Source organism: Diceros bicornis (genome assembly GCF_020826845.1).
Source record: "Diceros bicornis minor isolate mBicDic1 chromosome 7 unlocalized genomic scaffold, mDicBic1.mat.cur SUPER_7_unloc_2, whole genome shotgun sequence".
Classification (NCBI taxonomy): Eukaryota; Metazoa; Chordata; class Mammalia; order Perissodactyla; family Rhinocerotidae; genus Diceros; species Diceros bicornis.
In genome coordinates, this window is record NW_026690921.1 from 1,177,651 (window position 1) to 1,200,740 (window position 23,090).

At 47.9% G+C, this 23,090-nt stretch overlaps 1 pseudogene; it reads left to right on the plus strand.

Moving 5' to 3' along the window:
* Positions 1–22,029, plus strand: part of LOC131402312 (peroxynitrite isomerase THAP4-like) — a 32,545-nt pseudogene extending 10,516 nt beyond the window's left edge.
* Positions 22,030–23,090: the final 1,061 nt, after the last annotated feature.

Consider the following 23,090-nt stretch of genomic DNA (forward strand, 5'->3'; position numbering starts at 1 on the left):
CTTTATATGGGACGCCACCACAGCATGGCTTGATAAGCAGTGCATCGGTGCGCGCCCGGGATCCGAACCCCAGGCCACCACAGCAGAGTGCATGCACTTAACCCCTACGCCACTGGGCTGCTCAGCCACATTGTTCATTTAATCTGGATCAGTGCTTGTCTTTCCAGATGTCAGTAACACGTCAGGTGGGAAATGGCTCTATGTGACAGGCTGTTCAGGACCTCCTGGACCCCCGGGGCAACAACCATTAGGACAACACAAAGCTAGAAACAAAACCCATCCCGCGTGTTTCCAGATGCATCCTGGGGGAAGGACAGCTCCAGCTGAGGACCGCTGATGTCCTGGTCAGAGTTATCTGCTATGTTCTCCTATCACGTTAAAGCTGTTTCTGTAGTTTGTCATACCTGATGGTACAGTTTGGTGCCTTTGTCTGTTCCTCTTGGTCAGACTGCGCAAGGTTTCTCACTGTTACAGGTCTTTCCAGACAGCCAGCCCTTGACTCCATTGCTCAGGTCTACGTTGTTGTTCCTGCCTCGTGAATCCTCGCTTCGTTCTTCTGTCTTTGGTTTTATTGTGGTGTTGTTCTGGCTCCTGGAGGGAAGTGCTCAGCTTCTTCGTGTACAGGTGATATTCCCTGATACCTGCAGTGGAGGCTGTGTCCCTTCGTCTGTCCCTTTGTCCCCACGCCATGGATTTGCCTCATGCTGCTCTCCTTGCTGTTCATTTCTAAAGAGTTTGTCTGTCTGTCTGGATCCGCCCTTTAACCTGAGAGATTTAGAAGAGTGTGGACAGATTTTCAAGTGGATAGGTTGAGGGAGGGGAGCCAATATTTTGTGATTATTTTTTACTTTTATTGCTTGAAGGTCTAGTAATATGGTCACTTATAGATTTCTGCTTTGTGGACAATTTAGAGATTTCATTGTGGCTTAGCACACAGTCCATTGTGGTGATTGTTTCATTGTGGTTTGAGGAGAATGCATCCTCTCCACTAGTTGCTTACGTTGTTGTCCCTCGGGCTGAGGCCAGATCTAGCTTTTTTGTGTTCGTCAACAGATCTGTTTCCTAACTTACTGTATCACTTGACCTGTGGATTTCTTTTTTTTTTTTAATTTTTATTTATTTATTTATTTATTTTTCCCCCAAAGCCCCAGTAGATAGTTGTATGTCATAGCTGCACATCCTTCTAGTTGCTGCATGTGGGACACGGCCTCAACATGGCCGGAGAAGCGGTGCGTCGGTGCGCGCCCGGGATCCGAACCTGGGCCGCCAGCAGCGGAGCGCACGCACTTAACCGCTAAGCCATGGGGCCGCCCCATGACCTGTGGATTTCTAAGAGAGGTAAGGTAGGTTTCCCTGTGATTCTGGAGGTGCCTGTGTCTTCTTGTTTGTCCAGTTTTGCTTTATGTTTCAAGACCATATTGTTGGGTGCATAAGTGTTCCTGACAGCAACACAGAAAACCCCTTTTTGTCCATTTAAAATCTTATTTCTTTATCTCCTCATTTTCAACCATATTATATCCCTTTATTTTATGACTATATTTCAACTCAACTTGAGAGCCTTCGTCTTTTTATAGAGCAATTTCCTCCATTCGCAATCGTGATTATTGATAAACTGGAAGTTGAGTCTACCATTTAATTTAATTTTTAATTTGTTAGGTTTTCTCATGATTTTTCTATTCTTCTAGTGGGTGTCTTTCAGCTTTTAGGAACAACAGTTTCTGCCTTTCTTTCTGGAAATGGTTAGAGTTGATCAGTTCCTGTGTTCTACACTCTCAGCTCCTCACCTTCCGCTCCCCAGCTTGAGACTGTCTGATCACAGTTCTGTGTTCTTATTTTCCCCATCAAGCAACCATGGTTGGGTGTAAGTATACGTTTTATCGGTTACTTTGTTCACCACTATTTATTGTATGCAAATTTTTCCTCCTTTTTGGAAATATTTGATGCTATTTTGGAACTCATATGACAGTGAAATTTTGAGAGGAGTCGAGTCTGAGATACTCCTTAGGTGCTGATGCTGGGGAGCTAGCACCTAAGCTCTTGAAGTTGCATCGGTGTGTCTGCAGAGTGAGGATGAGGTCAGAGATGTTTAAAAACGTGGAATTGAATGAGGTTTCCTGGAGACACTGCAGCTGTGGAAGGGCCCCGGGCCCAGCCTAGGAGCAGGCAGTGTTTGCAGAGGTGTAGCTGAAGAGGGTCCAGGAAAGGGGACTGAAATGGTGGAGCATGAGGTTGCAGGAGCCACGAGGGGAAAAGGGTATTGCAGAAAGGAGGGGTGCTCAGCTGGGTGGGATACAGCTCTGATCAGAATGGAGAGAAGATGGCTGGACTTGGCCACGTGGGATCACTGGTGACCTCAGTCTCCTTGAGAGGGTGGGAATGAAGCTGGGTCTAGAGTGGGGGAAGGGGAGCCATGGGAGGGCAGTAGGGATGAGGCCCTTTACTTAAGAGGTTTCGCCATGAAGGGGAGTCGGGCAAGTGGACAGTAGCCAGAAGGGAGCATGGGTCCAAGGGAGAGTTTGTTTGTAAGGTGGAGATGAGCTAGCAGGTGCTGCAGGGAGGACCAGATGGAGAGGAGGAGGCTGAGGGCCCGGGAGGAGCGTGCTGGGCCCTGAGGAGGTGCAGGGCTGGGCTCCGCCGCCTGGGGAGGCGCAGAGAGCAAGAGGACAGCTGTGCTAGTGGAAAGGGTGCCCTGCGCCTCTGCTCCTGTATTCCTGGAGCGTGAGGTGGGCAGTGGCTGGGAGTGGAGGGGCGATGCAGGAGGTGTTAGGTGAGCGGCAGGGGGAAGAGGGGGAGGAAGAGAGGGCGCCCTGGCTGGGTCTCCATGGCCCACCCAGAGCCCCCCACTGGGGTCCCCGGTCACCAGCTGTTGTCTCTCTTTGATGTCTTCCTCAAATTTTGGCTCTCTTGATGGTTCCCAGGGCTATTATGAATTTGTTCATCAATGAAGGAATCTTTCGGTCATTTTTTAGGGATTTTATGTCAGAGGGGCTCTACATATGTTTATTCAGTCCATCATCTTTACCCAATCACTTTGTTTTTGGACAGAGTCCATACAACAGAGCAGCCGGGCCAGTGGCCTGCGGGTTCCAGGGTTCGGGGGGTTTGCCCTCCAGAAAGCCGGTGCTGATTGGCATTCTCACAGGACGTGGTGCTCTGTCCCTGAGCCCGCTCTAACTCTGGGTGTCTCGACGTTGTAAATCCTGGGGCAGTTCTGTCAGGGCCCATCGTTGGCATTTCTGTGACCAGTGAGGGTGAACATTTTCCGTGTTCATTATCAGTCACTTGCCTGACTGTGCTGTCGCCTGCCTTGCTCACTGAGCTCCAAACCTTCCTGGTGGAACCAGGACGTTCACTCTCTATCCAGTGTGATTGCACGTTCCCTCAGTGTGCCCCTTGAGTACTTGCTTCAAAAATATCTGCTTTCTTCATATTCTTTGATTCCTTGTATATATAATCTAGATTTAATCTGGAGCTTTAAAAATGTTTTATTGTGGAAAACCTTGAACATTCACAAATTAAACAGAAAAGTGTGATAGCCCCCCATGTCCCCATTACCCAGCTTCAACATTTATCAGTGTTCTGATATTCTTGTTTCGTGCGTATTTCTACCCACTCCCTACCTTCCATTGATTAATTTTTAATTAATAGATTGTTTTTTAGGAAAGTTTTAGATGGACAGAGAAATTTAGCAGATAGTGCAGAGCATTTCTCCCTCCTCCCCTGCGGTTTCCCCTACTGTTAACATCTTGCATGACCACCTGTGTTAGTGCGGTTCATTCCTCACAGGTGAGGAGCTGATGCTGCTACAGTGTTCGTAACCAAGTCCGTAGTTTACATTAAGGTTCGCTGTCTCGCTGTCATGTACTTGGAATTTGACAAATGCATAATCTCATGTGTCCACCACGACAGTATCCCACAGAAGAGTTGGATTGCCCTAAAAGTCCGTGTGCTCTGCCTCTTCGTTCCTTGCCTCCCAACTCCTGGCAACACTGATCTTTATAGTGTTTCTATACTTTTGCCTTTTCTAGAATGTCGTGTAATTGGAATACATGAAAACTATGGAACAGAGTATATAGCCTTTTCAGGTTGGCTTCTTTCACTTATCAATATGTATTTAAGGGTCCACTATGTCTTTTTGTGGCTTAATAGCTCATTTCTCTTTTTTTTTTTCCCTTTTTGTATATTGAGTTAAAATATACATAACAAAAAAGTGTGCCATCTTAACCATTTTTAAGTGTACACTTCAGTGGCGTTAAATACATTTACACTATTGTACAGTCATCACCACCATTCATCCCCATAACTCTTATAAATCTGAAACCCTATACCTATTAAATAATAACTCTCCCTTCTCCCCTCCCCCCATCCCTTGGCAGCCACCATTCCACTTTGTATCTCTTACGATTTTGACTACTCTCAGTTCCTCGTGTAAGTGGAATCATACAGTATTTATCTTTTTGTGACTGGCTTATTTCTGTTAGCATAATGTCCCCGAGGTTAATCCATGTGTGGCATATTGCAGAATTTGCTTCCTTTTTAAGGCTGAATAATGTTCCTTTGTGTGGATATACTACATTTTGTGTATCCATTCATGCGTCAGTGGACACTTGGGTTGCTTCCACGTTTTCGCTATTGTGAACAATACTGCTATGAACATGGGTGTACAAATATCTCTTCAAGGCTGTGCTTTCAGATCTTTTGGATGTATCTCTAGAAGTGGAATTGCTGGATCACGTGATAATTCTATGTTCAATTTTTTGAGGAACATCCATACTGTTTTCCATAGCGGCTGCACCATTTTACGTTCCTGTCAACAGTGTACCAGGGTTCTAATTTTGCCGCACCCTGGCCAACACTTGTTGTTTTCTGTCTTTTCCATAGCACTCATTTTAGTGGGTGTGAGGTGGTGTCTCATTGTGGTTTTGATTTTCATTTCCCTAATAATTAGTGGTGTTGAGCATCTTTTCATGTGCTTATATGACATTTGTAAGTCTTCTTTGGAGAAATGTCTCTTCAAGTCCTTTGCCCATATTTGACTTGGCTTGTTTTTTAGTTGTTTAGTTTTAGGACTTCTCTGTATATTCTGGATATCAGTCTCTTGTCAGAAACATGATTTGCAAATATTTTCTCCCTCTCTTGGGTTGCCTTTTTACTCTGTGGACAGTGCCTCTTGATGTACCAACTTATAAAATTTTCATGGAGTCCAATTTGTCCATTGTTTTTCTTTCGTTACCTGTACCTTTGGTGTCATATCCAAGAAATCATTGCCAAGTCCGCTGTCGTGAAGATTTTGTCCTATGTTTTCTTCTAAGAGTTTTCGTGTTTGAGGTCTTACATTTATGTCCTTGATCCATTTTCAGTTAATTTTTGTATATGGTGTTGGATGGGGTCCAGCTTCAATCTTTTGCATGCGGATATCCAGTTTTCCCAGCACCATTTGTTGAAAAGAAACCTTTCTCCGTTGCGTGGTCTTGGCACCCTTGTGAAAAATCACTTGACCGTATATGTGAGGCTTTGTTTCTCGGCTCCCTATTCTATGCCATTGGTCTCTATGTCTGTCTTTATGCGAATACCATACTGTTGATTACTGTAGCTTTGTGGTAAGTTTTGAAATCAGGAAGTGTGAGTCCTCCAGTTTTGTTCTTTTTCAGGATTGTTTTGGCTATTATGAGTCCCTTGAGAGTCCATGTGAATTTTAGGATGGGTTTTTCTATTTCTGCAAAAAAAATCATTAGGATTTGGATAGGGATTACATTGAATCTATAGATTGCTTTGGGTAATATTGACACTTTACCAATAGTAAGCCTTCCAATCCATGAACATGGGATATGTGTCCATTTATGTATGTCTTCTTTAATTTCTTTCTGAAATGTTTTGTAGTTTCTATGGTGCAAGCCTTTCACCTCCTTGGTTAAGTTAATTCCTAAGCATGTTATTCTTTCTGATACTATTATAAATGAATTGTTTTTGTAATTTCCTTTTCAGAGAGCTCATGGTTCGTGTATAGAAATGCAACTGATTTTTGTGTTGACTTTGTATGCTGCTACTTTCCTGAATTCGTGTTAGGTCAAACGGCTTTTTTTTTTTTTTTTTTGTGAGGAGATCAGCCCTGAGCTAACATCCGCCAATCCTCCTCTGTTTTTTGCTGAGGAAGACGGCCCTGGGCTAACATCGGTGCCCATCTTCCTCCACTTTATATGGGACGCCGCCACAGCATGGCCTACCAAGCAGTGCGTCGGTGCGCGCCCGGGATCCGAAGCAGCGAACCCCGGGCCGCCGCAGCGGAGCGCGCGCACTTAACCGCTTAAGCCACCGGGCCGGCCGCAGGTCAAACGGCTTTTTTGTGGAGTCTTTCGTGTTTTCTACATATGAGATGATATCGTCTTCCAACAGAGACCATTTTACTTCTTTCTTTCCAATTTGGAAGGCTTTTATTTATTTATTTTTATTGCCTCATGGTTCTGGCTTGAACTTTCAGTACTGTGTTGAATAGAAATGGTGAAAGTGGGCATCCTTGCCTTGTTCCTGATCTTAGAGGAAAAGCTTTCAGCCTTCTGTCATTGAGTATTATGTTTGCTGTGTGTTTTTCATATATGGTTTTTGTTATGGTGAGGCACTTTCCTCCTATTCTAGTTTGTTGAGTGTTTTATCATGAAAGGGTGTTGAATTATGTCAAATGGTTTTTCTGCATCCATTGAGATGGTCATGTTTTTTCCCCTTCATTTTATTGATGTGGTATATTACACTGATCGATTTTTCTATGTTGAACTCCCGTTGTATACCAGGAATAAATTTCACTTGGTCGTAGTGTATAATTCTTTTAATACGCTGTTCAATTCAGTTTGCTAGTACTTTGTTGAGGATTTTTGCATCTATGTTCATCTGGTGTAATGGTCTGTAATTTTATTTTCTTTTAGTGTCCTTGTCTAGTGTTGGTATCAGGGTAATGCTGGCGTCGTAAAATGAGTTTGGAAGTGTTCCCTCTTTTTCAACATTTGACAGAGCGTAAGAAGGCTTGTTTTTAATACTTCTTTATAGGTTTGGTAGAATTCACCAGTGCAGTCATCTGGTCCTGGGTTGTACTTTGTTGAGAGATTTTTTTTTTAGATTTCTTGAAATATTAGTCACATATAACATATGTAAGTTTTCGTGTTCAAAATGATGATTTGTGAAAGGATTACCACAGTACAGTGAGTTAGCACCTCCATTCCCTCCCATAATTAACTTCTTTCTTCTAGTCATCACTTTTTTTTTTTTTTTGGTTTTTTTTTTCCCCTTTTCTCCCCAAAGCCCCAGAAGATAGTTGTACATCATAGTTGCACATCCCTCTAGTTGCTGTATGTGGGACGCAGCCTCAGCATGGTCGGACAAATGGTGTGTCGATGCGCACCCGTGATCCTAACCTGGGCCGCTGGTAGCGGAGCACACGCATTTAACTGCTAAGCCCTGGGGCTGGCCCAGCTGCTATTTTTTTTTTTTTTTTTTTTTTTGTGAGGAGATCAGCCCTGAGCTAACATCCGCCAATCCTCCTCTTTTTTCGCTGAGGAAGACGGCCCTGGGCTAACATCGGTGCCCATCTTCCTCCACTTTATATGGGACGCCGCCACAGCATGGCTTACCAAGCAGTGCGTCGGTGCGCGCCCGGGATCCGAACCAGCGAACCCCGGGCCGCCGCGGCGGAGCGCGCGCACTTAACCGCTTGCGCCACCGGGTCGGCCCCTGCTATTTTTTTAAGTAAACTTTCTTTTCCTTTCTCCCTGTCTTCTCTTCTGGTACTTTAATAATGCTTATCTGTTTCTTTTCACGGTATCCCGTAATTCACACTGCCTTTCCCCGTTCCCATCCATTCCTTTTTTTACTTTTTGCTTCTTTGACTGGATGATTTCAAATGACACATCTTCTAGTTCACTAATTATTTCTTGTACATGGTTGAATCTGATTTTGAAGCTTGCTATTGAATTTTTCAGTTTAGTCATTGTGTTCTTCAACTCTAGAATTTCTGTTTGTTTTTCCTTAAAGATTTCTGTTTCTCTGTTGAACTTCTCACTTGCTCATGTGCTGTTTCCTTATTTCATTTAGTAGTCTATCTGTGTTTCCTTATAGTTTTATGAGTTTCTCAAAGAGGGTTGTTCTGAAGCCTTTGTCACATAGTTCCTATATCTCCATTTCTTGGTCGGTCATTGGAGTTTTATTCTTTTTCTTTGGTGGTGTCATGGGTCTTTGAGTATTCATGATCCTTGTGGCCTCCATTGGTGTCTGCAAATTTGAAGAAGTAGACACCTCTTCCACTCTTTACAGACTGGCTTTAGCAAACCAAAGCCTTCACAGTCAGCCCATCTAGGGGTCCTGGGTAGGCCATCTGGTGGTGTCCAGGGGCAGGCTTGCTGCTGGAGTCCTTGGGCAGCCTGGTACTGGGGTGAGTGGAGAGCTTGGGTCCACGGTATTGTGTCTGGCCCTGGGCACAGCTGGGACCCTGAGTTCATGAGTAGCTCCACTGGAGCCTGGTTTGGCAGGTCCTGATTGAGAGCCTGCAGCCACAGGAGTCATCCAGGGCCATGGGAGTTGGCCAGTGCTGGGATGATCTGAGAGCCTTGGTTCACGGGAGCCTGCCAGGAGCCTGGCGCCATGAGAGACAGCTTGTGCTGGGGTAGGCCAGAAGTCTGGATTCCTGGGAGCCTGCTGGGGGCCTGGTGCCACAGGAGCTGCCTGAGGCTGCAGGAGCCAGCAGGTGCTGGGTCAAGATGGAAGCCTGGGTGCATGGGAGCCTGCTGGTGCCTGGTGCCGTGGGAGCTGCCTAGGGCTGCCTGAGTCAGCAAGCACCTGGGTGAGCAGGGGGCCTGGTTTTTGGGAGCCTGCCAGGAGCCTGGTTCCATGAGAGCTGTCTACAGCTGCTGGAACTGGCAGGTGGTGTGGTGAGCCATGGGCCTGACTTCCCAGTAGCCCTGAGGGAGCCTGATGCCATGGAATCTACCTGGGGTTGCTGGAGCCGGTAAGTGCTGCAGTGATCTGGGGTCCTGGGTTTGTGGGAGCCCACTGCGTGCCCTGTTGCGGAAGCTGCCTGTGGCTGTGGGTGCTGCCTGTGGCTGCCTGGAGTAGGCAGGAACTTGGGTGAGCAAGGGTCTGGATTCACCAGAGCCCACCAGGAGCCTGGTGCCAAGGACACCACTTGTGGTCACAGGAGCCACCTTGGGCTGTTTAAGATGGCAGCCCCTAGGCTGAGATGGGGCCCTGGGTTCCCAGGAGCATGGTGGGAGCCTGGTGTCAAGGATGCTGCTTGAGGCCACCAGAGCTGGCATGCTCCAGGGTGAGCCAGGGGCCTGGATTTGCAGAAGCCTGCAGGGAGCCAGCTAGGTCCACGGGAGTCAGCCTGGGGCTGGGGCAGGCTGGCTCAGGGGTCTGGTGAAGTCGGGCATTCACTTTACTCTCCTTTCGTTGGGAGGTGTTTGATTACTCATTCAGTCTGCTTGTTTGTTACTGGTCTGTTCAAGATTTCTGTTTCTCCATGATTTAGCCTTCATAGGTTGTTTCTAGGAATTTATCTATTTTGTCTAGGTTACCCAATTTGTGAGTGTACAGTAGTTCAGAATAGTCTCTTCTGATCTTTTTCTTTCTGAAGCATCAGTTGTAATGCCTCCTCTTTCATTTCTGATTTACTTTATTTGAGTCATCTCTCTTCTTTTTCCTCGATATTCTATCTAAGGGTTTGTCAATTTTATTTTTTTCCAAAAACTCAAGTCTTACTTTTATTGATCTTTCATACTCTCTTTCATTTTTTCCCTCTCTCTTTTTGGTGACTTCCATCCTTCTGCTAACTTTGGGTTTCATTTTTTCTTTTTCTAATGCTGTGCGTTGTAAGTCAGGTTGTTTCTTTGACATCTTTCTTCTCTTATAATGTACAAGATTATCACTACAAACTTTGCTCTTAGTACTACTTTTGCTGCATCCTGTAAGTTTTGGTGTTTTTATTTTTGTTTTTGTATTTCTGGAGCTATTTTCTAATGTCCGTTTTGATTTCTTCTTTGATCTAGTGGCTGTTTAAGAGTTTGTTGTTGAATTTCCATGTATTATGAATATTCCAGTTTTCCTTCTGTTATTGACTTCTAGTTTCATGCCATTGTATTTGGAAAAGATACTTGGTATGGTTTCAGTCTTCTTAATTTTGTTAAGACTTGTTTTGTGACCTAACACTTGATCTGTTCTGGAAAATAGTCCATGTGCCCTTGAGAAGAGAGTGCATTTTGTTGCTGTTCAGTAAAATGTTCTGTGTATGTCTGATAGGTCCATTAATGTTTTCATGTCTGCTGTTTCCTGATTTTCTGTCTGGATATTCTATCCAGTGTTAAAAGTGGGGTACTGATGTCTCCTCTATTTGCAAGTTATGTAACTGAGAAGGCTCTAATATTGAGACTATATAAAGATCTCCTGGAAGTCAATTATAAGAAACAAAGAAACCAATGAAAATGGGTAACCAACTGGAATAGACATGTCTCCAGGAGATACACAGATGGCCAATAAGCACTAGGTAGATGCTCAGTATCATAAATTATTAGGAAAATGCAAATCCAAAGGATAGTGTGATACTATTTCACACTCAAAATGAAGGCTATACTCAACATAATGGAAAATAACAAGTGTTGATAAAGATGTGGAGAACGGGAAACCCACATAACATTACTGGTGGGAAAGTAAAATGATGCAGCCACTGCAGAAAACAGCTTGGCATTTTTTAAAATCTTAAACCTAGAATTACCATTAACCTGGAGAGTCACATGGTAGGTATGTCCGAAAGAGCATTGGAAACATATGTTCAAAGAAACACTTGTCCATGGACATTCAAAGCAACATTATTCACAATGGTCCAAAGGTGAAACAAACCCAAATTTCTATCCAGTTACGACTGCATAAACCAAATGTGGCCTATGCATAATATAGGATATTATAGAGCCATAGAAAGGAATAAGATACTGCTACATGCTCAGCCATGGATGAACCTTGAAACGTGTGCTCACTGAAGCCGTCCACAAAGGCCACAGATAGCATGATGCCATTTGAATGCACTGTCCAGAATAGGCAAATCCATAGGGGGAGAAAACAGATGTGTTGTTTCCATGGGCTTGGGTTAGGAGAAAATAGTGCGAATGAGTATGGGTTTGTTTGGGGGTGTTGAAAATGTTCTGGAATTAGATAGTGGTGATAGCCACACGACATAATCATTGTACTAAAAGCCACTGAACTGTATACTTTAAAATGCTCTCAACGGTGTATTCTATGTTAAGCAGATTTTCCTGGATAAAAATTTTACAGTTTTTAAATTAATCAGGGTATTGATTAATTTTAATTTAGTTAATTTTAAGTTGGTTGGGATATTTAATAAGGGCAATTAATGGAGTTATTAGGGGTAGGGCATCTTGTAGCCAAGAGAGTAAACATCTGATGAGGGCTATAGAAACAAGTCCTGTGATTGTACAAGCAACAGTCTAAAATCCAGTCCGTTTCCATTGTCCCCAACTTGGAGAGACCAGCCATGAAAGTAGGTTAGTGATCTCAGGGGCCTTGGGTATCTGTTCAAGATTTGGGTAATATTATGCAATATTTTAACCTCTTGGGTCATCTGGTGGTGGTAGGTTTGGACTTGTGTGTTGATGTACATTCAGCAAGTGGTTCCAGGAAAGGCACAAACCCCTCCTTCCTTAGCTGGTATAGACACTCTAGGGCCAGGCCGTTTTCTAAAGCCATTTAGGCAAGAGACTCATGAGAGTGTTGTAAAAGGGCTAGGATAGGGTCTTACGGAGTTGTTGTCCATGTTGGGTTAAGGTTGTCGATACTTCTTGGTTGCCTCAGTTTCCTGATTTTGTGTGGGTAGGGCCACCGCACCTGTGCCCAGTCCAGTCAGTCAGTCCTAGTAGAACTGAACACCCAGTGCTATAGGACTGACAGTGTCTATATGGGTTGGTGGTAGCCAGTCAGGGCAGGAAACTCAGGGGAAGTTTCCTGCGACCTGAGGGAAGCAGTCTGAGAGACAGACAATGATGTATTGCAGAATATATCCTGGAGCAAGCTGCTCAGAGGGCTGGGGAAGAGAGAAGCTCACTGGGTGAGAGCCTTGTGATATCAGCCCACAGTAAAACCCAAATGTGGATGCTCCTGGTGTAAAGTATTCATTAGCGGTCTTGGAGGTAAAACCAGTAATTTGCATCCATTGACTGGTTACCTGTGCTATATGATTTCAGGGGGTATGGTTAAAGTGTTTGTGGGCCGAGGGATGTTTGTGCCTGGGCACAAAATCACCAGGGTGGCCTCGAAGGCTACCCCAAAATGACCCCTCAAGGAGCGGTTGGGGCAGAAAGTGGGGGGAGCATTTTGAAGGAAGCCTGGGGCAAAGATGATGTTGTTCGATGGAGTTGGCTACAACTGAGTCTCTCCGCAGGGTAAGCACTTCAGCTGGGGTACAATAGGTTATTGGAGGCCAAGTGACAGACCCTGCGACTCCTGATTCCCAGTGCACGGGCAGCCCTCTCAGCCCATTGGACATAAATGGTGGTGGTGTTTGTGAAGCATCTGGCTGGCAGTGTGGAAGGTATAGGGGACGTGTGGTGGGAGACGTCATGATACTGTCGGGAGGAGCTGTGTGTGAGATTACGGTGTTGGGGGGGAAGGACTGGAGGCAGGTGCAGTGGGTGTGTGACCAACAATGGTCAGTGAAGGGACAGCCGGGGGGTAACTGGGGAAAGCAGGGACCAGCAGAAGTCATGTGTTTAAAACAAGACACCAGGCCCAAATGGAGCCGCTTAGGCTAAGCCCCATGTCAACAAGCTGAGACTTAATTAGACTTTTGGCCCTCCCAGGAATGGAATCTTAAACCAGTCAGTGGGGAATCGCCTGATGAGCAGCAGGTAGGTCATCTTCCTGATGGAGCCCTGCCATCCCCTAAAGGAAGGTAACCTTGCAGTAACCAACCCGCTGTTGTGTCTAGTGTAACTTCCTTGTTCCTGCTCCCTTCTGCCTATAAAAGTCCTTCATGTTGTCCAGCTCCTTGGCGCTCCTTTCTCTCTGCTAGACTGGATGTTGCCTGATTCATGAATTGTTGAATAAAGCCAATAAGATGTTTAAAATTTACTCAGTTAAATTTTGTTTTGTAACAGTTTGGTGGCAGCAGTGGGATTCAAAGGACTCATCTGATGGCTTCGGAGATGAGAAACACAGGCATTGGTACCTGCAAAACCTTTGAGGTCTCCATCTTTTTCGCTGTTTCTGAGGGCCGTGGGTAAGTTCCTCTCGGATCTGAGATCCACTGTCTTTGTGTTGAGCTCCCGATCTAACTGGCATTTCAGTCCAGGGTCAATGGGTCAGTCTAGACTGACAAGATGCTCTAAGAGAGCATCAGTCTTAGCCCTTGGTTAGTCCACAGTCCCCATTTGTTGGGGTCTGCTGGTTGAGTCTGCAGGCCCCTTGTGTTAGGGTCTGCTAGTTCAGTCCGTGGTTCTTGCTAATGGAGAGGAGTGGAAGAAATGTGTGCTCCATGCACACCCAGTCCTTGAAAACTTCCCACGTGCATTTTACATGCATTTTGCCTTCTGTTGACTGTCGATGGGTTCTAAGGAAATGGTGAAGGCACAGTGAGGAGGAATTGTGGGTTTCTGCATGACTACCTCGAGCACTCGTCAACCTGAACAACCACCCGGCACTACCAGAACTGAAAGACATCCCATCACCATGGATTGGAAGACTCCTTATTGTGATGGTGTCAATATTATCCAAAGAGATCAACAAATGCAGTGCAGTCCTTATCAAAATCTCAAGGACATTTTGTGCTGAAATAGAAAAAAAACCCATCCAAAAATTCTTATGGAATCTCAAGTAAGTCCAGATACCCAAAACAATCTTGAAAGGAGGTACTAAGTTGGAGGACTCATTCTTTCCTGATTGAAAACTTACTACAAATCTACAATATCGGAACAACATTGTCATGGCATAAAGACAGACATGTTGACCAATGGAAACAGAATTGAAAGCCCAGAAATTAACCCTCACCCATATGACCAAATGATGTTTGACAAGGGCGCGAAGATTATTCAATGAGGAAAAGACAGTCTTTTCAACAACTTGTGCTGGAAATTGTGGATATCTACATGCAAAAGAATCAACTTGGACCCTTATCTAACACCATATACAAAGCTTAATTCCCAGTGGATCAAAGACCTAAATGTAAGACTATAATAGCCTTAGAAGAAAACATAAGACAAAACTTGACAAAATAGGATTTGGCAATGATTTCATGGATATGACACCAAGGAGCAGGCAATAAAATAAGAAGATACACAAGCTGGACTTCATGGATATTAAAAAGTTTTGTGCCTCAAAAAACATTATCAACAGAGTAAAAGCACAACCCACAGGATGGGAGACCATATTTGCAAACCATGTATCTGACAAGGGCTTACTATCCAGAATAAATAGGGAACTCCTAAACTCAACAATAAAAAACAAACAACCCAAATCAGAAATGAACAAAGTACTTGAATAGACATTTCCTCAAAGAAGATCTGCAAGTGACCGATAAGCTTATGAAAAGATGCCCAACATCAGTAATCATAAGGGAAATGCAAAGCAGAAACACAGTGAGAGACCACCTCACATTCATTAGGATGACATCTATCAAAAAAAGAAGAAAAAGAGTAGAATCAGTGTTGGCCAAGATGTGGAGAAGTTGGAACCCTTGTGCACTGTGGCAGGAATATAAAATATATAGTTGCTGTAAAAATCAGTATAACAATTCCTAAAAAAAATTAAAAATATAATTATATAGGATCCAGCAATTCCACTTGTGGGCATATACCCCAGCCCAAAACAGTTGAAAGCATGTTTTCAAAGACATATTTCAGCACCCATGTTCATAGCATCATTATTCACAACAGCTAAAACATGGAAGCCACCCAAGTATTGTAACCGAGGAAGGGCTCGCTGCCCAATGCACCCCTTAAGCCAAACATGGGATACCCACTCTTGTAGAAGGGAAAAAGCTGTATTACGTGGTTGGCCAGCAAGGAGACAGCAGACAAAGGTTAAATCTTTCTCCCCGATGGGCTGTTGAAAAGGGCTTTTTAAGGGCAAAGCAGCAGGTGCAGGAAGGTTGGGGGCAGTCCTAGGCATTTTCTGCAAGCGCAGAAGATTTTCATGTTCTGTCATACATCCTCCGTTCGAAAGGCGGTGTCCTTAACATCATCGACAGGGGAGTTCTTGGTCCCCCAGGTCATTCTCCAGTCACTTGTGCACTCGTGGTTTGAGTCTTGCCAGCCATCTTGTGGTCTCGTTGGCTCAAACCAGTTGAAACTTGCTCAAGGAGCAAAAACGGAGTTTCTGAAAAAAACAACTCACGGCTCAAGATTAGATCCTTAGTAAACATCATATGAGACGTGCCTTAAGAAAGGAGTCTCCAGGGGACAGTTGATAAAAATCGGGCTGGGGCCCCATTTTATTTTGGGCTTGCTTTTGGGCCCGGTTATGGTTTCTGTCCAGGGATGTATGGATATGCAAAATGTGGTATATACATACAATGGCATATTATTCATCCTTAAAAAAGGAAGTAAATTCTAAGATATGGCACACCATGGATGAACCTTCATGATATTACTCTAAATGAAATAAGCCAGTCACAAAAATACAACCTTGTGTGATTTCCCTTCTATGAGGTTCCTGAAGTCGCTAGATTCAGAGAGACAGAAAGTAGAATGGTGTTTGCCAGGGGCTGGGAGGAGGAGGAATGGGGGGTTATTCATGAATGGGTATAGAGTTTCAGTTTTGCAAGAGGAGAAGAGTTCTGAAGATGGATCGTGGTGATGATTGCACAGCAATATTAATGTCTTCAATACACTTAAAGCGTACTTAATGTATCTATGGGGCCTGATGACTTGTCCTGGCCGAGCACATGTTTGTGCTGTTGCACATCTTACCCTTCACTGTACAGTTGGTAAACTGGCCCAGGAAGAGGCAGGTACTGGCCCAGACCACGGGAGGTAGTCCGGGTCCCGAAGACTAGAGAGAGCTCCAGCTTCCTTGGCCAAGGCTCCACCCCTTCCCTCAGGTTTCCTTTGGCAATGAGAGGCATTAAGATCCCAGGGGATTGCTGCCCACCCTTCTCCATATGGGGTCATTTTCCCCTCATCATCGCATGTGCACAGGCACCCCCACTCTCACTGACTTCTCATGTGGGGACCACGGAGGTGCAGTCAAGAAAGAGCTGACACCGGGGAAGTGACAGGAGGCAAGAGGGAGAGAGGTTGCAGGCAGCTCTCCCACGGGGCAGTAACATCCGTTCTCCTAGATACGTGTCCAGGGGCGCAGAGATGGGCAGAGGAATGTGTAAGGTTCCTAGGTTTCTACCTGTTCCAGACCCATCCCTGGCCCAGCCTGGGGAGCACAGGACTGGGGTCCTGCAGTCCACCTCTGCGGGCACCCAGAACTGTGATGAGCCCATCCTCCCCTAGTGTAGGCATTGGGAACAGGAGAGAAGACCTCAATGAGGGTCCTTCTATATAAAGTGGAGTGCATCCCGCAGGTGACTCCAAGCGTTCCATGTGCTTGCAACATGTCTGTTGGAGTGGGTTCTCCGTCGATGACCTACTGTCATCAATGCTGAGAAAATGCTTTCCACCCCCTGGAGATCCTTTAGAACTGAGGAGGCTTGGGGGCTTGGGTGGATGAGAACTGGGGATAAGGAAGAAGATGCTAGAGCACTGGACACCAAGTCCAGAGTCCAGGGAGAAGACCAGTCCTTGTTGGACCGTCGGGGCCCTCATCTGGAGGGAGGGGAGATTCATTGTCCTGGTTGAGGTTGGATGCCTCAGGAGTGAAGAGGACACCTGGTGCAGGACAGCAAGATGGGGGGAAAGGTAGGCTCCCGAGATTGCTCCCACTCCCTCGAAGCCGACAGGTCCTGCTCCTTTACCCCTGGGACCCTGGAGAGCCTCTGCCTTGAGGACACCTGAAGAAAAGTTCCTTTCTGTTTGGTGGAGTTTTGGCAAGGGCTGCAGCGCTAGTGCTGGCCACCAGGAGGCAGGCAACCTCTTGTGTCAGTGGTTGCCAGTGAGTTTTTGTTTTTATGTTTTTTCAGTTCTACTGAGACATACTTGATATACAGCACTGTGCAAGTTAACACTGCTGTGTCGTATATTTGAAAGTTGCTAAGAGAGTAGATCCTAAAACTTCTCATCACCAGGAAAAAAGCTTTTATTTCTGTTTCGTGATGGATGTTAACTAACCTTATTTTGGTAACCGTTACATAATATATATATATCAAGTCATTCTGCTGTAAACCTGGAATTTACACAGTGTCCACTGAACTTTTCTTGAGCACCTGGAGCAGCGAAGAGTCAAGCAGAGGTCTTTCTGGCTGTCCCCCTGCCTCAGAAACAACTTGTACCTCCTCTTACTAGTGTTCATCTCCACAATCAAAATTGGTCATAAGCAGGGGGAGGGGTGCAAGAGCTTCCCATGTACTGATTCAGCAACTGTGCACTGAGCACTCACCCTGTGCTGGGTGCCCTGGTGGGCCGAAGCGCAGGATGAAAATGACCAAGTGGTCCCTGCCCGCCAGGAGCTCACAATCTAGAGGAGAAAGGGACAAAAGCAAAGACATGAGAAAGAAAAGAGCAAGTGCTGTAGAGAAACACAGCAGGGGGTTGTGAGGGAGGGCTGGGGGTCACTGGTAGGAGGGTCTGAAAGGCCTCACTGGGGTGACATTTGCTGGGACCAGAATGACAGGGGGGAGCCAGCCCTGCATGAGCCTGGTAGCATTGTGTCAGGGAGAAGGTGCGACTGATGCAGAGTCTTGCAGGCAAGAGTGAGTTTGGCCGGAAGAGGTTAGAAAGGTGGCCAGTGTGGCTGGAGGGAGCCTGGGAGGAGAGAACAGGAGCTGGGGTGGAAGGTAGGGCCAGGGCCTGGTGGGCTGTGTCAGTTACCTTTCCCTCTCTGACTTCATTGCCGCAACCTTGCATTTCAAAACTACAAATGTTGACTACCTCACAATTTGTGTGGATCAGCAATCAGGCAGGTTTTAGCTGGGTGCCTCTGCCTCAATGAGTTTAACAGGTTGGGGCTTTGGCCTCAACTGAGGCTCGACGGGGGGAGGACTGGCCCCCAAGTTCACTCTCAGCCTTCAGGGTTCAGTTTGAACTGAGAGCCTGAGTTCCCTTCTGTCTGTTGGCCTGGGCACTCCCTTGCTTCTCTCCTCGATGGGCCTCCACATTGGGCAGTCCCAAAACACCGGTATTTGATTCCGCAGTTCCAGGGATTCGACAGAGAGAGAGAGACACGGAGTAAGTGGAAGTGAGAGACTTTTTTAGTTAAAATCTAGACAAGACATCCCGTCACTTTGGCTGTTATTATGTTCAGAAGCCAGTGACTAACCACTTAGTGGTTCCACGGGGAGGTGTATAACATGGGTGGGGCTTACTGGGTACCACTGTGGAGGCTGTCCACCTCATAGGCCAAGATGAGGCTCTTGGATCTGATTCTACATAAAGCAGCAAACAATTGAATGGTTTTATGCCACAGTATGGCAATATCTGAATTTCCATTAGTTTCTACCCCCTCATGATGCTGACCTGAAAATGAGGCCAAGTTGGATGTGACTGTCCCAATATCACATTCCTGGAACCCAGGCCTGTTTTGAGTGGTGTTCTGTGCTGCGTGTCACCCCTCATTATTATTCTTCCATCTCTAAGTTTGGGCCTTAGGTACAAGTGACACTAGCCCACAGGGGTAATAGATATTATCTCATATACACTGGGTGACGTCCCTAGGAAGTAGATTCTAGCCTGATCCCCATGGTACAGGTTTGGAGACTGGGGAGGACCTGAGAGGCACAGTGACTTTCCCAGGATGCAGAACTGGTAAGAAAAAGGAGGTCTGCCTTCATCTCTGTCTCCTCAAAGCTAGGACCCGAGTGAGGTTTCCAGGGAGCTGTGGCTAGGGCTGTGTGGGCTCCTTGTGTACAGTTCAGGAGATGACATGGGGGAGGAGGGTGAGCAGCCTGGGGGCAGGGGGCAGCTCTGGGCAAGTCTGATTGAGGGAAGGGGCCCAGGTAATGGAATCTTGAAAAATGACCTCACTTCTTTGGTCATAGACCTCAACAGATCTTAGAACTCTGGTAACCAGGCACCCACAGACCCCCATCCAGCTCACTTGACTGGCGACGGTCAACAGACAAAGATGTTTAGTTGTTGTGTCCCGATTTTTGGAAGATCTGGCTCAAAAAAGCCCAGAAAGAGAATCTTTTTCGTCGTTGCCGACGTTGGCTCAGCCCTCATCCCCGATGCCTCTGGGCATCTGGCAGGAGGCAGCGAAAGATAACAACAGGGCAGCCCAGGAAAGGCTAGTGCAGGCCAGGACACAACTGTGATCCCACCTGATCAGCCCCACACTCCTTGCCCCTCTTCGTGTGTGTGTGTGTGTGTGTGTGTGTGTGTGCATGTGTCTGTGTGGAGGGGGGAAGGCAGGGCATGAGGGGTGGGTCATTCCTAGGCAGGAGCTGGTAGTTCGGTGTCGGAAGCCTGGTGGGTCTGTCATGTTCATACAGGGTCATGGCTGGCAGCGTGACAAGGTGAGCTCCTCTTCTCATATGTTACCGAGCCCTAGAGGTTTCATCTCTTTCCCTCCCTGACCACAGTTCTTTGCAGGGATGCCCCCTGTGCCTGAACTGAGGAGCAGACTTTCTCTTGGGGGTCGGCCCCAGTGGCAGTGTGCAAGCAGCCCCTGATTCCTTCTGGCCCAGCTTCCGGGCAGTCTTTGCAGAACTCCACTCAGGAGGTCGTCGAGGAGCTGCCCAATGGTTTCGACTCCACCAACTCACTAGACAAGGGGCAGGTGCACGAGGCCACCCGCACCATCCAGTGCTGCTCTGAGATGAGAGCAGGAGCAGAGGGTCTCCACACTCAGGACCTTGAGATGCCGGGCTTGGACCAGAACTAGGGAGGGACCAGACTGGGGCTGTCCCTTTTTCAAGCTAAAGGGGATGTACATGCAGGTCACCTTGCCTGCTTAGGAGATGAGCTGCCGTGACCCTCTTTCCCTTGCCCGGTGTGAGCTTCTGGAGGCCACTGAGGCAGAGCCAGAGGGTAAGGCGGCCTGCAGGCTGGGTATTCCCGGAAGGGAAGTGGGATCTTTCCTGTGTTTGGAAGGACACGTGGAAAGTCAGCTATGTGGGTGAACCTTTCTCTTTATCCCGCTGCAGCGCCAGCTGCAGAGCTCCAGCCGGCGGCAGAAGCAGGGCAGTGGACAGTGGTGGAGGTAGAGCTGGCTCCAGCTCCGTCAATACCACCCCCTCTAGCGCTGGAGCCAGCGTCCCCTCCATCAGCAGTGTTGGAGCTGGAGCAAGGGCCCACGTCGGCTCCAGCAGGAGTGGGAGCTGCTGAGCTGGAGTCACCTGGACCATCATTTCTAGTGGGAAGTCCATCTCCACCTGTGGCCATTAAGGAGGATGAGAAGAAGCCTAACTTCACGGCCTTCCCTCCTAAGCTGGTGGCGGAGCTGTTGACCGTGATGGATGTGGTGAGCAGCTGGGCTCTCAGGGCGGAGGGGCAGGCCTTCCCTCTGCCATCAGTGCCCCAGACCTGATCCGGACTCCTATGACCTGGGCCCAAATCCTGGTGCTCCCCCTTACCAACCGTACGACCTGGGCAACTTTCTGAACCCCCAAGGCTTTGCTGTCCACCTGCAGACCGTAGAGGTGGACACTAACAGGACCTGCTGCACAGAGTGGCTGTGCCGGCTCCATGAGGTAGAAGAGACGGAAAGCTGCGCGGGGCCTGGCCCATCAGTGGGGGAGGGGAACTCACTGTGTGCAGCCAGGTCACTGGTGACCCAACCGGCTGCTCAGGAGGCTCAACAGCCTCAGCATTTATTAGAGACCTGATGTGTACTTCACTACAAGGGAGACAGACAGAGCCTGTGGTTGTAGCTGCCGCAGGGGAATGTGCATCAGAATCGGAGTGGGACCAGAGGGGGCATCAGGGTGGTGGAAGATGCCCCCTTGGGATGAGCCTAGTTGAGCCACCGTCTGGAGCTTGGAGTTAGCCAGGACGGGCTGGGTGCAAATGCCCCCTCCCTTCCCTGCCAGTATTGGGTCCTGGGTCATCCTGTGCTGGGTGCCTGCAGTGGACAGAGAAGAAAACCCAGGGACTCTCACAAGGCTCAGACCACATCCTGAGCTTCCTGAGCTCCAGCTCTAAACCGTGACCCCTGTGCGGCACTTTGGGGGTGGTAGACACGGAGCTGGGGTGTGGCAGGGCTGGGTGACACTCCCCCTGTTCCCCAGGAGCTCTTCCGGAAGGTGGTACCCTCTCAGTGCCTGGGATCCACCTGGGGCAAGAGGAACAAGCCCGGCAATGAGCACCTGGCACCCACCGTCCGAGCCACCGTTGACCACTTCAGAAGGGTGGTCAGCCTCGTCGTCACCACCTGCCTCGGGGACCCGAGCATGACGGCCCAGGACAGGGCGAGGGTGGTGGAACACTGCATCCAAGTGGCCCAGGTGTGCTGCGGGAGGCCCAGTGGAGCCCCTCTCTGGAGCCTTGGGAACGGCCTCTCCACCTTTATCAGCTCCCAGGATTGCAGTGTGTGGTCTAAGCCCCTGCACAGTCCCTAGGCCTTTCCTTCCAGGGGCCCGCTGACCTTGACTCCAGGTCCCAGTGGGAGGATGCTCGCTTCCTCCCTGGCTCCTTCCCTGGGTTGAGCTAAAATCCTCCTCCCTGTGAGTGTTACTCTCTGGGTCCTAAATGTGCCCTTCTGGGGCTCCCTGAGCATCTGTCTCATCCAGGAGGAGAGATTTAAATAGAAGGGGACTGAAGCTAGAGCAAGCGGGTCTCCAGCACCCCACCTCACAGCTCATTCTCTTTCCTTCCCCAGGAGTGCGAGATCCTGAAGAACTTCTCCTCACTCCGTGCTGTCATCTCTGCTCTGCAGAAAACCTCCATAAGCCACCTGAAGAACAAGTGGGTGGATGTTTCCCAGTGGGTAGGCCCCTCTCCATAGGAGGACCAGGGTGGATGGGGGATCTCTCGTATGTCTGCCATTGCCCCCTCAGTCACGTGGGAACTCCTGGGAGGCAGCAAATGCTGGGGACAGGGCCTGGGCCTCGGTGGGGGGGTCTCTAAGCCTCCCGGGGTCCTTAGTGCACCAGTTCTGCTTCAGGACTCAGTTTCCCTAAATGCCAGGGTTGAGCCACATTGGAGATTTTCAAGTGTTTATGGCAACAGAACTCTATGCCCAGTTGAAACTCAAAGTGGTCAAACAGAGGTGCTCTGTAGAGCTGGGGAATGGAGACCCCAGTGACCAACAGGAGAGCCCCCGCCCAGTCCCACGAGACTTTAGCGCTCAGAGGAGCCCAGTGAGAACACTCCTCCAGGCAGGTTGCATCTCTTGGGTTTGCAAAGAAAAGGGATTTGCACTCAGACCCCTCTCATTATCCCCCAATTTATCCTTCCTTCTTTCCACTCCCCTCAGGGACAGCTCAGAAAAACTTAAGGAGCTCTATAGCCATGACAAGTCCTTGAGAAGAGAATTGATGACCAAGGTAGAGTGGAGGCTGGAGGTCTGGAAAGAGAGGAGGGGCGAGGGGGAAAGGGGGACTGGGCAGGCTGTGGTTTTGATAGTTTCTCACTTGAGAAACTATCCCCAGGCTGGGGAAGCTCAGAGCTGCCTGATGGCACAGCTGCGTGAGGTTTTATCTAAGCTGGACTCAGCCTCTCCGTCCCATGCTGCCCATGGGGGAGAGAGATGTCGGGTCCCCCCAAGTCAGGCAGCACATAAGTGGCTGAGCAGTCCCCTCTGCCTGAGGCCTCAGCCTCCATGTCTGTCATCAGAGAGGATCCCTCAGCCTCACCCCCCTGTCCTCCTCCTCTGGAGCCCAGAGCCCAGCCTAGGTCCAAGTCCTGTTTTCTCTGCATGCCCGGCCCCCTCTGGGGACCTGGCAGTCGTGCACCATGAGAAGGGGTGGGCATAGAGGGCCAGTCAGGCTGGGGGGCTCTGATGGACTCTGGCTGTCTGCCTTCCAGGGGAATGAGATCAACCTTGAGAAAAGGACTGAGGTGAGC